We start from the raw sequence: 8,066 nt of genomic DNA on the forward strand, positions 1-8,066 counted from the left end.
TTCAGTTAAACACCTCAGTGTGTCTTTTGATGGCAACCGCATTTTGACAACCACATGAGAAAAAAAATCCATGTGACAATGGAATGTCATCACCAGGCTTGGGGTGCGGCCTGATCTCGGTGACTCCCTCAACAGAACAGAATTTGGCCACCATGGTGTAGCACTTCGCCACTACCTCCTATATCAACAAACCAATTAACCTTCGGCCCTCAGTCCCCACCGGCTGCGGAACGACTGACCAAGGCGGTGGTCAGACCTAGGTGTGAGAAGGTGGCAGTTATCATAATTAAGCTTTATAAGACGTACAAACTGAAGGTGGTACAGGCCCACGAGCCTAAAACCAGTCATAATGACGAGATCGTCGAAAACCTCTATGAAAACGTGTAATCGTGAATGAGCAAAGTATCAACACACAGTGACACAACGAAGGGTGCTAAGGATCTCTGGCTGCGGACAGGTCGCTATTGGAAACTGAACCTGGCAACATTTCACTCTAGAACCTTATCCAGTGAGGCTAGTCTAGCAGTGCTGTTCGATGAACTAGCTAGCGAGTATTAAACGGAATTTTCATAGGACTTAGTGAAGTTAGGAGGACAGATGAGGCGCATACAGTGCTAAAGTGTGGGCACGTACTATGCTATCCTGTGTTAGCGGACAGGCGAGGGCTAGGTGTGGGAATCTTCATCAGTAAGGATAGAGCAGGGTGGCAAGTTGGGCTAATTGGGTAGCGCTCATTCTGAAGGAAAAAAAAAATTAGCAGTGGCTTAGCTCGGCTATGCCAGGATATACGTAGCGTTAGCTACGCTGAGCCGCTGTGCAGCAATTTCGCTCTCCTCCATGACTATACCACACTGGCAAACGCCCCGCTATACGTATACCCCCACTGATACCTTTGCGCATGCGCACAAAATGAGCGTGAGACTTGGCTACTGCGCAACGGAGGCGCACAGCTGGGTACTCGCCGGCGCCAGTGCGTCTGCCGCGGCTATGACCGGCGAGGCGCGCGCGGCGGCTCCGGCGCGCCAGCTGTACACCGTGTGACGTCACTGCTCCTTGCGCATGAGCAGCACGGCTCTCCAGGAGCCACGCGAAACTGCTCAACCTCGCCCATTGTAGCTCACGCTACAAAACACAGCGCGAACAAGGACGCTGCACAAATAATGAGAAGTACACAGCACATGCCTGTGTTATGTACTTCTCATTCTTCGTCCAGCGTCCTTGTCTGCGCTGTGTTTTTTACTTCACAATGCGCACATAGCTGGTAACAGAGGAATTCTACAGTGTTACCGAGAGGTTGGCAGTTATAGCAATTAAGCCTAATAAGGCGTACAAACTGAAGGTGGTACAGGCCTACGAGCCTAAAACCAGCCATGATGACCAGGTCGTCAAAAACGTCTATGAAGACGTGTAATCTTGAATGAGCAAAGTATAAACACACAGTACACTGCACTGATCAGTAACTTCAATGCCAACATAGGCAAGCAGGCTGGAGACCGGGCAACGGGCGCTCATGGCATAGGCTCTGGAATAGCAGGGGGGATTTATTAGTAGAGTTTGCAGAACAAATTAGTTTACGAATCATGAATACTTTCTTCCGCAAACGGGAGAACAGGAAGTGGACGTGGAAAAACCCAAATGGCGAGACTAAAAATAAAAGAGACTTTATACTGTGTGTTAACCCTGGCATCGTGCAGGATGTGGAGGTCCTTGGAAAAGATGCGATGTAGCGACCATAGGATGGTAAAAATTAGTTGTTTTTGAGGAAACGACATGGTGCAGTAACTGTCTCACTTTTCGGTGGACACGTCAACCAGGCCGTAAGAGAAAGGAGGAAGGTGGTAGTTAAAGAAGAAAGAGAGAAAGGGGTATCGTAATGGTGGTTTTCGGAATAATTTCGACTACTTGGCGATCTTTAACAAGCACTGACATCACCGTAGGATGGGAAGGTCTCCAATTAGCCTAGACTGGGAGGAAATCAAAGAAACCAGTGACGTAGAAGCCCATATGCAATATGCAGCTTCAGCTGAGAATTACAACCGAAATGTTCAAAAAACGAACGATAATCTCACAGTCATGATTACGAAGTGCGCAGTAGCAGTAGGCGGGGGGATGGTTAGACCGGATACCGGCAAGCTCTCTCAGGAGACGAAAGATTTGACCAAGAAACGCCAACGCATAAAAGCCCCTTACCACACAGGCAGAATAGAACTGGCAGAGCTCTCAAAGCCAATCAATAAGCTCAAGATGATCGACATTAGTACTACTCAAGGTGGGGTCAAAGACCTATTTCCCTGGCGTTTCACCACATAGGAGCCGAACACCAGGCTCGGCTTGTGCCCATTGTATCACCCGTGGCTTCCCGGCGGCACTGGGGATCAAACCTCGTGCCTCCCGTATGCGACGCGGATGCGCAAACAACAAGGCCACTGCTGCTGTCGATTGCCCCAATAAGGCATTTGTGTTTACTTCATGGTGCCACCTCCTTCACTGCACATCGCTGTCGCGAGATCCAGGTACTCTTCTCGGGGAAAGTGGCACTATTTCCCGAGGCAGCTGCGGCAAGTCATGGCCACATTAATGCAGACACACTTGAGGTCATGATACTACCGTCATTCTTGCGCGAGCAGTGGTATGAGCGCTCCCAGGGATCTACGAACCGAAAGTAGAAATTACCAATTCCGCATGTATGGGCATTGCCCCATTAACGCTGCTGCGTCATATCTTTACGGCGGAGCTTAAGTGTCCCCTCCAATTTTCCATCAACAACTATGAAGTACCTAACGCAACGAAACTACATTTTGCTTAACCAGTAAGGTTTGCACAGCGGTCGTTCATGTGAAACGCAACTATTCGAATTGATAACTTACCTCCATTTAGCAGTGCACGCTCGATTAACAATTGATACCATATTCATTGATTTTTCAAAACGGTCCGGCAAACTACCGCATAAACGTTTAATATTGAATCTCACCAGCATCGCAGTTTTCCGCACCTCGGCCGCAACTTCAAAGTTCAGCCTTCATTCGCCCGTACAATTGGTAGCGAGGTGCTGAAGTGGGAAGGGAATATGTCTACATAGGGCAGGCAGTGACCGCTGGTCCGCCTCATGAGAGGGATATAACTAGAAGGATAAGAATGTCATGGAGCGCATATGGCAGGCTCTTAGGCTATGAACGGCAGTTTACCAATATCCCCCAAGAGAAAATTATACAACAGCTGCATTTCACCGGTACTCTCCTATACAGGGCAGAAGCGTGGAGGATAACGAGAAGGGTTCAGCTTAAGCTGAGGACAACGCACCGAGCTATGGACAGAGAAATGATAGGTGCAACGTTAAGAGACTGGAAGCGGGCAGAGTGGGTGGGCGAACAAACGCTGGTTAATGACATCCTAGTCGAAATCAAGAGGAAGAAATTGACTTGGACGGGGCATGTAACGCGAATGCAAGATAACCGCTGGTCCTTAAGGGTAACGGAGTGGATTCCAAGAGGAGGCAAGCACAGCATAGGGCGGCAGAAAGTTAGGTGGGCGGAAGAGATTAAGAAGTTTGTGCGGATACGGTAGCCGCACCTGGCAAAGTACAGGGTTAATGGGAGAGACTTGCCCTGCAGTGGGCATAGTCGGGCTTATGATGATGGTGATGACTAGACTACTTAGTTATTCACTGCTCTTTCGCGCTATTCATCACTGGAACAAACTTTAGGATTACACTGAATTACGTTTCGAAACCGCTCCCCAGCTCTCACCCGCCGTGCTCGACCCGAGAGGGGACGGTATGTTGAGCAATACACACGGTAGACCTTGAAATGAATTTTACTGCGAGACGGAAGTATTTATACAAATATTTTTGTAGCGAGAGCTACACTGGGCTACCAGTCGAGCATTTCGCGGTGGCTGGGAGAGGAATGTTGTGCGCATGCGCCGATACCATGACAACCGGAAAGAAGCAGCAGGTTCGGCGTGCGCTTCGCCGTCGCCGCGGCTGCGCGCCCGCTCCACCGTCAGAACGAAGCGCGCCGCTCTATCACCCGAACCGCTCATCGCATGCGCAGCATTGCGTGTAACAGGCGGAGACGTAATGGGCCTCTGTATCACATCGTTTGACATGGATGCGCAGAAGGAGAGTCCAGCTGATGCTAAACGGCGGTATAGCAAGAGAAGATTAACTCTTCCGATACTGAGGATGTCGCCTGGCACTTGGCTACACACCAAAGAGAGAATGAGCGTAAGAATACGAAGAGAGCACCAGAGACGCCCGAACAGAGAGAGGAATGGCTTGCCAAATGGAGATGTCAGACTGCCGAGCGTAACAGACGTCGCATAGCCGCCGAGATGGAGCCTATATGTCAATCATTGCTAAACATACAGTGACCACAACAAGCTCAGCCAGGGAAACGTACCTCTCGCTACGTATATCCTGGCATAGCCGAGCTAGACCACTGCCAATTTTTTTCTCCTGTTCCTGCCAGTAACCAACTTGCTCAGTTCGGAGCCTTGTCAACAAGTGAGGTTTTTGTTGCGTTGACTGCTGTTATATTCTGCTTTTCAGCCCGGTCACCGAGAAAGACATCAGATTTCGACCTGGCTTGCACGGAAGGCCGTGTACAAAAAAGTACGGATTGCTTAAGTTCTAGTGTAGTCACTCAGTTCTGTCTGCATTCCGTCCGGTAATTTCGTCTGATTCAAGATTGTTATGAAAAGCGCGTAAATTTGCGCGTGGAGGGAGAATTCTGTTAAGCTAGCTTGTGCGATAGAAAACGCCGTGTCGTAATTCCAAGAGAGGAAGTCCGTAGACGTCTGCGTTTTACCACTTCATCTGCTAACTTTCACCTGTAGTATTATAGGTCATTAGATCTGTTGGGATTGAGAGGAGGTCGATAACGTCGCTCAGAGCTTAGAACTGTTGCGCTACACCTCGGGTGGAATCTGTATGTGCGTGACTTCGTCTTGCACAGCGATAGGAGATGTGACTCGACCGCGGGCTTCCTGCTTGACGCTGGGCAGCTTCGTAAATGTTCCTTGTGTAAAATGTTCTGCAAATATGCCTCGCACAGAGTAACTCAGCTCCCTTAAAATTACCGATGATACGTGCCACTAGTCCTGTAAAGTGCCATTAGGTGCGAGCGCGGGTGAGCCGAGCTCAAGTTGCAAGGAGAAGAGAGTGTGCGAAAGAAACAGTGACACATGCAGTAGCTGCCCCGCCGCTTATTCCGGTAAACAGCGCTGTATGAAAGGAAGCTACGGTGGTTGCGCTAGAAAGAGCTTTGAAATGTCCAAAACGACAAGTGCTTGCACGGAGAGGGGCAGCAGAGCGCTGTGCACAAGTTAGCGGGGATAGCGAACATTCAGCCTTCCCTGCGAGAAAAATTAGTTGGAAGCGAGCAACGGCGACTATCTCGTACTGACCCTCGTGTTTAGCAATGAAAGGCTGGTTACATGAAAAGTGAACTGGCGGCCATCGATTTGTGAAATCTTTTATCTTAATGACGGATAGCTGGGAAAGTTGGCCGAAGTTTCTCGAGCTGTACACTGCGCAGAATCTGAACAAGGACGCAAGGGAAGGCGGGACACACAGACCGCTGTGTGCGCCTTTCCCTCCCTTGCGCCCTTGCTCAGTTTAGCGCAGTGCCACACGATGAAGCTTTTCTATTCAAAGTTGCTAAGTCGCATTTTCATCTATACGTTTGAAAAAGACGAATCGACTCTTCCAACTTTACCGCCACCTCCTCGCTTAAGGGAACCTTACGGCGCAATCCATTTGCGTCTTTATACTATCGCATCCTCTTACTACGGGGCTTACGCAAACTGAGAAGGTCGCGTAGACGCGTCAACAGCCCCCCGTCCGCTGCCGTGCATCAGCTCGCCGGGGTGAAAGCGACACGAAAGCGCTGCCTTTTAGAGCTCGGTTGGTCGCGAGACACGAGAGGGGGGCGATTTGCTGCACCTGCGCTGGCAGCACACTGACAAAAGAGGCAAAACGGCGCGCGGTGTAAACGGCGCGGGCGACTTCTCCTAGCGGCCCTCGTCTCCGCAGGGAGGCATACGGGGCCGTCTATTCCTCCTCTTCTCGCGCCTATGGGGCCCGCTTTATACTTGCGGGCTTTCTTTACGAGTCGGGCCTCCGGCTGGGCGGACCGCGCGCCCGCTGCGCGTTCAACCTGGGCCGAGGCCGTAAAGTTTACAGGCGCGCGCTTTCGTCGGACGGGGACCGTCTTCGCTGCGGACCGGGCTTTGCTTATGGCTGCAGCGGCGCTTCGGGTTATTGTCTTGGCGACTGCCACAGGCGGCAACAACAGCCAGGGCTATCGTCGAGGCGGCCGCCGCTGAATCGCGAAGAATCGCCGCCCGGCTTCTGTGCGCAGAGTGCTCAGCAGTCGAGGCGAATCAGCCGTTACGGCCCCTTCGTGGCGCGCGCGTTGCTGCAATTATATCCGCGAAAAGTTAATGCCACCCGGAGAGATAAACTGGACGGATGTCTGCTTTCCGCATTCGTCCTGTTTACTGTTGCACTGGCAACAGCAACTAGACGTAGCGAACGCAAACGTCACTATACACTTGCAAATGCGAGCGCAAAGGCACTCGCGGACGTTAATGTAAAGTCGGACGACGTCTGAAGCCTCCAGTTGCTCGCTACAGCTGGACACTACACTAGCGAGAGATGTGCCAAGTTTATAACAGAGAATGACGATGGACAAGCTGGTAGTGCACAGTAGAAGCGGGGTATGCAATCCAAGCAGAGCCTCTCGAGGCTGTCTATTGCCGCGAGGAAAAAATCAGCACAAACAAGGTTCTCGATGGAAAACAGCGAAACCCTTAGTCAATAATGTTTTGCTGAAACACGCACTCATTTTTGTCGATGGATGACGTAAACGGATACTGACGAAAGGAGAGGAACTCTGAGTGAGGCTGTCAGAATAAATATAAGCTCATTCAGGCTTTATCGACGTGGTTTCTGAATGTTCTTTATATTTTTTTTGCACATGCATCTGAGTAGACATCTCTGCTTCGGAAAGGTGGCCTGCTTTCATTGACGCCTTCACGAGCAGACTACGCTGCACAAGTCACGTGAGCTAGAGATCACATTTCTTCGTGTCCAGCTTTCTTGGACACCACTTTGAATTGTGAAGAAACTGTGTATGAACATAGTATTGATGGGAATGGTACAACGGTCCGATGAGTAGCGGAATTTCGCTTTTTAACTTTATCCTGCACCGGCATCTAGTAGTTAAGACTCACATCGAAAACCATTGAGGTGCGTTTTAACAATAATTGGCAGAAAACTACAAGCGTCCCGAGGAGGGGTCTGTGGCTATATAAATTATTATGGTGCAATGAAGCGATGGCGTAGAGGTAGAGCATCTGCCTCGCGTGCAAGAGGACCGGGCTGAAATCCCGGTGCTATGCAATTCCCCGCCGGATTAAAAAAAAATCCACGCGTCGGTGGAATTGCATAACCAGGCTTGGGGTGCGGCCTGATCACGGTGACTAGAACCGACAACGCACTCCCTTATGAGAACGGGATTTGGCCACCCCGGTGTAGTACTTGGCCACAACCTCCTCTATGAGTACACCTGTTAACCCTCGGCCTTCAGTTCCCAGCGGCTGCGGTGCAACTGACCGAGTTCGGACCTGTGACGCAGCGGAGGGTGCTAAAAATCTCTAGGCAGCCATTGGAATCTGAACCTGGCAACGTTTAACGCTAGAACCTTATCTAGCGAGGCTAGCCTAGCAGTGCTGTTCGGGAAACTAGCGGGCATTAAATGTAATTTCATAAGGCTTAGTGAGGTTATAAGGAGAGATGAGGCGTATACAGTGCTAAAGGGCGGGCACGTACTATGCTATCGTCGATTAGCGGACAGTCGAGAACTCGGTGTTGGGTTTCTCATCAATAATTATATAGGTTTTTAAACATAGAGGAATTCTGTAGTATTAAACAGAGGGTGGCAGTTATCGTAATTAAGCTTAATAAGAGGTAGAAACTGAAGGTGGTACAGGCTGACGTGTTGACATCAAGCCATGATGACTAGGCCGTCGAAAGCTTCTATGAAGACGTGGAATCGGTAATA

The sequence above is a fragment of the Amblyomma americanum genome, chromosome 1, assembly GCF_052857255.1.
Source record: "Amblyomma americanum isolate KBUSLIRL-KWMA chromosome 1, ASM5285725v1, whole genome shotgun sequence".
In the NCBI taxonomy this organism is placed as follows: domain Eukaryota; kingdom Metazoa; phylum Arthropoda; class Arachnida; order Ixodida; family Ixodidae; genus Amblyomma; species Amblyomma americanum.